This window comes from Colossoma macropomum, unplaced genomic scaffold, assembly GCF_904425465.1.
Source record: "Colossoma macropomum unplaced genomic scaffold, Colossoma_macropomum, whole genome shotgun sequence".
NCBI classification, from domain to species: domain Eukaryota; kingdom Metazoa; phylum Chordata; class Actinopteri; order Characiformes; family Serrasalmidae; genus Colossoma; species Colossoma macropomum.
In genome coordinates this window covers 20,994,899-21,002,027 of record NW_023494803.1, presented here as the reverse complement: position 1 = coordinate 21,002,027, position 7,129 = coordinate 20,994,899, and positions in this window count along the sequence as shown.

Sequence of the window (7,129 nt, the reverse complement as noted above, 5' to 3'; positions counted from 1 at the left end):
AGTAACGATACTTTATTATTTGTTTATTCCTTGTAGAGAGGAAATAAAGTGATGAGACACCAAACCGTACTATTTGGATGTCTTTTACAGCTAAGTGTAGGGTTCTCCTTTAGCAGCTGTAGCCAGTCAGCAGCCTGTCCATGTTGTCCACCCTCACACACACACACACATATACAAACACATACACACACACACACACACACACTAACAGCAGGCCATGTAAGAGGAGAACAGAGTGAAGGGACACAGCACCTCCACACTTTAATTCTCCACGGGTTCACCCCAACACCACATGTGTAATATAAATGTGTAGGGGGTGAACAGTGTGAAGTCACTGAAAATGTGTTATTTTATATGTTCTTCACAGAAAATGAGCAAAGGCCAAGGAATCTGAGGTTGAGATAATAATAATTCACATATTGTTTTCTTTTGATAAACATTGTAAACGGGTCCCACAGACCTGAACACCACACAAGGATTAAATGCTTTTGAAGTTGAGTTGAAGGTAAAGGAATATGAACAAGTAATCAGCTAATTTGGTCATTTTTTGGTCATTTTTCACTACTTACCTAATTAGCTAGCTAGAAAAAACAGCTATCTTACTTGGCTAGAGGTGGCTTGTTGCTTCATGGTAAGAGAAGCAAGCCAGCAACTGAAGGGTTACCACCTTAAATTCCAGTACTCACTAGATATTCCTGGTTGGTGACTGGCTACAGACATGAGAGTTGCTAGTACAAGGATCCTGGATGCAATGTTGAGCAAGGCACTTAACCTTCACTGTCTTTGGCTTGACCACATTGTGGTGCTCTCCGTCTAGTCAAAGTTAGACAGCTAAAGAAAAGATTCTGCTGTAAAGTGGATCAATAACATAAAAACCTCAGTTAGCTTGTCTGTGAAGCAGCCTATTAACCGGCTGGAGATCGTTGCGTTATCAGCTTATCCCGGTCTAAATAAATTGCCCAGTGAGTGTACACTGAAGGAGGGTACAAGGTTGGTTTGTGCAGGCGACGAAAGTCCAGTGCCAATTTTTGATCCCTGGCCAACCTTGCCGATATCCGAAGCCGATGTCCAAAGAGGGCCGAGTGTGCGGCGTCCACTCGGCGTACCTAGCGCCTCGGCATGCATATTTATGAGCCGCTTCGCTCTCTTTTGTTGCCCTGCCTAGTCAGCAGTCACGAAACACATGGCGAGCGCTGGCAGCGCCTCGTCTAGGTAGAGAGGGGCCTCGGACGGAGGCAATGGCAGGAACCGGGACCTGTGAGGGCTGACTGACGTTTCCATCTGTGGCGAAGGCTGGTAATTATCGGGAAGAGGAGCGCCCGCAGCAGCGCGCCATCTGCTGAAGGGGGGTGGGGGGGGGTGTAGGGAGGGGGGGGTGGAGGGCGGCTCAATGAGGTATGAGCAGAGCTCCGCCGCACCACCGGGCCACTGCCTGCTTCTGACATGAGGGTCTCGCATCTGCTGCTGACGAGCCGCCGCGGCCCCGGCGCAACACACTCATGAACACACTTGCGAACGCTCCACACACTCACAGTCTGTGCACGAGGCATCTAACAGGAGGGAGGGGAGCAGCCAAACGCCCCCTGTGACCCCACCATTTACCCCCCACCGCCCATCCGTCCCACCCTCCCACCCTCCCTTGCACCCACTAGCTCTGTGCCAGACAAACTTTCAGTTTGCTCGCCTCAGCCTGTATCTTTCTCCTGGCTGTTGTTTGCCACATGCTCAGGCATTGCTAATGTCAGTCCACAGACTGTAAATACGACAGCGAAGCAGTGCAAACAAGAATGACGGACCACGGTTGAGTAAGGCGACGAGTAGGTGTGTGTGTGCGTGTGTATGTGTGCGCACGAGTGAGTGTGCGTTAACGCTCTGCAGATGCGGCGTGCGTTCCTTGCTGATTGTGTGCGCCTGACTCATCTGCAGGACGCAGCTTTGTGGGGCTGCGGATGCCGGAGGTGGAGAGGGAGCGCAGCAGTATTACAGCGGACCTGGCAGGTGCATCTCTCTCTCTCTCGCTCTCCCTCTGTCCAACTTTGATAGCTCTCCCCGCTCTGCCTACAGACACACAGAAACATCCCCATTACCAATGAACATGCTGCACGGCCCTCCTCAGGGAGCCGCAAACTCATGATGAGGATCCACAGTGCCCCACTGCTATTATCTGTAAAGACAGCTGTATACGGATAGTGCGCGTGTGCGAATGTGAGCGAAAAGCACCGCTTTAGGATATTTTAACAGAACTAGCAGTGAGCCACTGATAAAGCCCAGCAAAACGAGTCATGCAACGATAAACAGTTTTACATATTTTCACATATTCATGTACACTCCTACAGGCCTTATCTTTTCATGGGAGAGATTTTATTTATTTTCTGCAATTGTACAGTTATGCATGGATACGAATGGATGAAGTCTTCAAACGTATAATTAAGCTATCCAATACATTAACATCAACATGCTTTCAAACTGTAAAATCCAGCAAAATATCTTATTCACACAACATGCTTAGAGTTCAAAGTCTGCTTCTTTACATTTGCATTTGAGCTAAAGGCTAATAAGTAATGGAAGCTCATCCTTTGCATCATGCAAACTGCATGCCTAAGTCATGGCATGCTTGCCTAAAACCACACAAAGTTGTAAACAAAAAACTCAAACTAGCTTGTTTATGTGGTTCCTAACACTGTATGATACATTATTACTTAAAAAAGTCAGAGAATGAATGTCATTCAAATGATGTCCAGTCAAAACAGCCTTTAAGTATAATTTATTTCATTTTTAGTGTCAGAAAAAAAGCAGAATACATAAAATATAAAATCAATTTTCAGCATTAAGTGTGTCCACCCTTTGCCTTTATTACAGTTTGCATTATTTATAGGAGATGGTCAGTCCAGCATCTTCTTTTTCTTCTTTTTTGTCTATTTTCTTTTCTCAGTAACAGGTTCTTCACAACTACACATCCTTTCAGACTCATAGGGTTGAGTTGTCTTCTCACAGTGGAAGGATGGACAAGTAAAAGTTTGGATTTTTTTCAGATCTGAAGTAAGAGTGGAGCTTGATTTTCTCTCTCTCAAAGATGAAAGATTTAAGCACTGTTTATCTGATGGTGACAGTTTTGGTGGCCTACCAGGTCTTGCACCGTTGTTAAGAGTCCCATTTTCTCTATATCTTTTATTCGTTTTTTGAACTGCAGTTTTGAAAACTCACATTTTTTATAGTTACCTTCTTTGACCTTTCACACGCTTTGTCTACAAAATTTGCTTCTTTAGTTTTGCAATAGTAGCAGCCATCCTGAAGTGTGAATTTCCTCTATACTTTTATCCATTTCATAGATAATAGTATGTCTATTTGAGTTTTCTTAATACCGCAAATTGACGTGAATTTGAAGCGCTAATTACCCTTAATGCACAATGCTAACCAGTAAGCTACAAGCTTCTATTACATTAGCTATATTAGCTTTATAGTTCCAGTGCTAAAGAAGCAAACTTCACACATCTATCATGCCTTGGCTGATTGACTACATTTGGGTTGGGGGGCATTTGTGCAAACTTAATTCCTTTAAATCAACACCACTATGTGATAAAAGAATAAATAAAAAAGGAAAATTCAACTTTTGGAGACTTTAGAGGCCTGCCTCAGGAGCTCATCCTTTTCTAATGTCTCCTGAGGGGAAAAGGCCACATCACACGCATAATCTTTTCTTTAAAGCATCCATTCCTCAACTTTCCTCAGGTCCCTTACTAGACGTTGTGGAAGTTGTTTTCACCTTTTGTGGATCTGTGTTTTTTCCTACTGCTCTGCGCTCTGTTAAACCTCTCGTTCCCATAAGAGGCTGTACAACAGAGGAAGAAAAAAAACTCAACTCTCCATCACAGGAATTTGTCAGACTGTTTCGACAGATTGGTAGAATACAAAATGCAGTAGGGAGCTCTGATGTGGCAGTAAAGCACTTGCCTTTGATCGCGCTCCGCCGTTTTCCCATCCCTGTGCACATGTGCACGTCAAAGTCAATTACATCATACGTGGAGAGGCGTAAAGGCATTGACACTTTTTCTATTCTCGTACAGCTTTGAAATCATTTCTTGCGTTTGCTGAGGTACGGCCAGGTTGCACCAACCTGCGATGGATACAGTGAAACATTCTGCAGCTCTCACTCAGTGGGTGTATGTGTCTGTTGTGTGTTAGTTTTCATGCATTTTCAGAACACAAGTGTCCTCACTTTATAGATAAACCAGAGAAACATAATGTGCAATATCAGCATCAACATCCAAAATTCTCTCTACTTTGTCAAGTGCATTTTTTTAATCAAAGCTATGTCTTTCTGTTTTTTAATGAAACAGATAAAACTTACTTTTTGGTTACTGAGGTTAGACACAGATTGAGGGTTAAACTTAGAAGACTCTAATTACATAAACAATATTGTGCAAAACTCAGAGACTACCTTTCATTTAATTAGTTTCAAGTGAAATAACCATTATGCATTTTTTAGAAGAAATGTCTGAGGAGACCAGATTTAAGATAATCCGCTTGCCTGAGGAAGTGGAAAGTCAAAGGAAAATGAATGAAAAAAGTTTCCAAAACTTATGCAGAGAACTTGTGTACAGATATAAAGAAAACTGAAAGCAAGTCTCTTGAAAAGAATGGATACTGTAAATAAAGGGGAAACAGTGAACATTAGAAAATTAGAAAGTAAAATGATATTATATTTAGTTGTTGAGGCCTCTGTTGAATTTTCTGTAAAATATATGTTTTTCATTTTTTCCTCATACTGAAAAATGAACAACTTGTACTCAATGGCCATTTTAAATAGGTAGTTTTTGGTGCATGAATTAAACATAAACAATTTTTTTTGTCAGATGGACCAATAGAAATCGTCTAGAATGACCTATAACATGATTTTGTTACATTAACTTACATTGAAAGTTAAGAATATTTTGTCTTTCTATTATAAAGTTTTTTTTTTTTTTGGAGATACAAGGTTTGGGTCCTACATGATTATTATATGTAGGTAGTTACATGTATATAATACATGTAGGGCATATAACCCCACATCCTGATATTGAACACCATCTGTCCAAAAGTATCCAGACACCCCTTATAAATAGTGTATTCAGCTACTTTGAGATGAACCCATTGCTTACACAGGGGTTTAATTGTATTAATTGTGCAGCTTGTATAAACTCCATAGAAAAGCTTTGCCAATAGAACGGGATGCTCGGGAACAGCTGCACATGAGCCTAAGGTAACCATGTCCAATGCCAAGCATCAGCTAGAGGGGTATAAAGCACCCCAGCACTGGGCTATGGAACAGTGGAACAACAACCGATCTCACTAATGCTCTTGTGGCCGAATGCAATCAAATCCTCACAGCAATGTTCTATGAGATTAAGAGCCAGAAAGAGGAGAGAAATGAAGAGATATGGAAAAAAAAGAGTGCCATGAAAAGCAAACCAGTGAACACTACAACTCCAGCAACTATTTCCACTAACATCATTTCACAATTACCAACCAAAACATTAATTGACGGGGAAAAATTGGAAACGGGTCTTTTTCTTTGGTTGGAGTGGCTTTTTAGATGTCGCCGGCACTTAGGCGAAATTCACTGCGACATCAACAGCGGCGGTCCCCCCATTCAGAGGCATTAACTCTGTGCCATGTGTCTAACAAACGGAGGCCATTCTGCAGCCCTTAATGACAAGGCAGGCGCGCTCCTCTTGTCTCCCTCTCCGCTCTGTTCAAATTGCTCTCCAAATGAAGTACAGCTGTGTCGACCAGGTGCTGCCATCCCTTTCAGAGAGAACAGGAAATTATCAAATCCCCAAATTCCTCAAACGCGTGCCGTGCAGCCGCCGCCTCCTTGGGTCTGCGAGCTTTTGTGCACAGTGGGTACATCATCTCTCACAAGTAGAGATTACGCATAGATTACCGTAATATAGCGTATGTAGTTCAAAAGTCAGACGATCAATCACCTTTATGTTAATGTGGAGGCCCAGCTGCAAGCAAAGCCTCATTTACACTTTTAGCACAAAAATACAAACCATCAATATAAACATGTGTATCACTAAAATAGTAACTTTACCGGAGAAGGCAAAGAACCACTTTCACTTTTGATGTAAGTTGGAAAAGTAGACAATGTAAAGGACAGTGGCTCTGTTCAAATGATGTTAAATAAATAAATAAATAAATAAATAAACTGTGATGACATCAAAACCTCACAACATTTTTTGTTTATTTTTTTACACCAATTAAAAAAGACAGATGCATGAACATTTAATGGTGAATGCAGCAATAAAAATATTCCAGAATTACTACTTAATGCATTGTTTTCCTTTTCCTATAATGTAATCATTTCAGAAATACAGCCATACGCCAACATTTGAACACCATTTGAAAATGTATTACTAAAAAATCTTCCACAAAGAAAACAAACATAAGTTTGGCATTTTTCTGTAAATTTTAGTGCACAATTTCTGTGTATTTGCAGAGTTTAACATATTGGAAAAAATATAAAATTGTGCCCTAACTTTTTTTTTCACAATGTGCCAAATTCAGCAAATAAACACACGAACACATTTTCTAAACCGCTTATCCTTCTGGGTCGTGGGGGGTGCTGGAGCCTATCCCAGCAGTCATTGGGCAGAAGGCACAATAAACCCTAGACAGTTCGCCAGTCCATCGCGGGGCAGAGAGAGACATATACAATTACACACTCACACCACACCAAGGGGCAATTTAGCATGTCCATTTGGCCTGACTGCATGTCTTTGGACTATGGGAGGAAACCGGAGTACCCAGAGAAAACCCACGCAGACACAAACTCCACACAGAAAGGACCCTGGTCGCCCGGCTGGAAACCCTGGGACTTGCTGTGAGGCGACAGCACTACCCACTGTACCATCATGCCACCCACAAATAAACAGTAATTGTATATTAAAATGTGCAGAAGTGTGTTCTCTGTTGAAAATATGTTATTTAGACTTAAAAAATCAACAAATCATCTGACCAGTGTGTCCAAACCTTTGCAAATGACTGTATGAGGTCTAATGATACACAATAAATCCATGGAAAAGAGTTCCACGGATGTCTGTAACCATTGCTTTGTAAATGCTCAATAGAACTGTGCACTATGTTT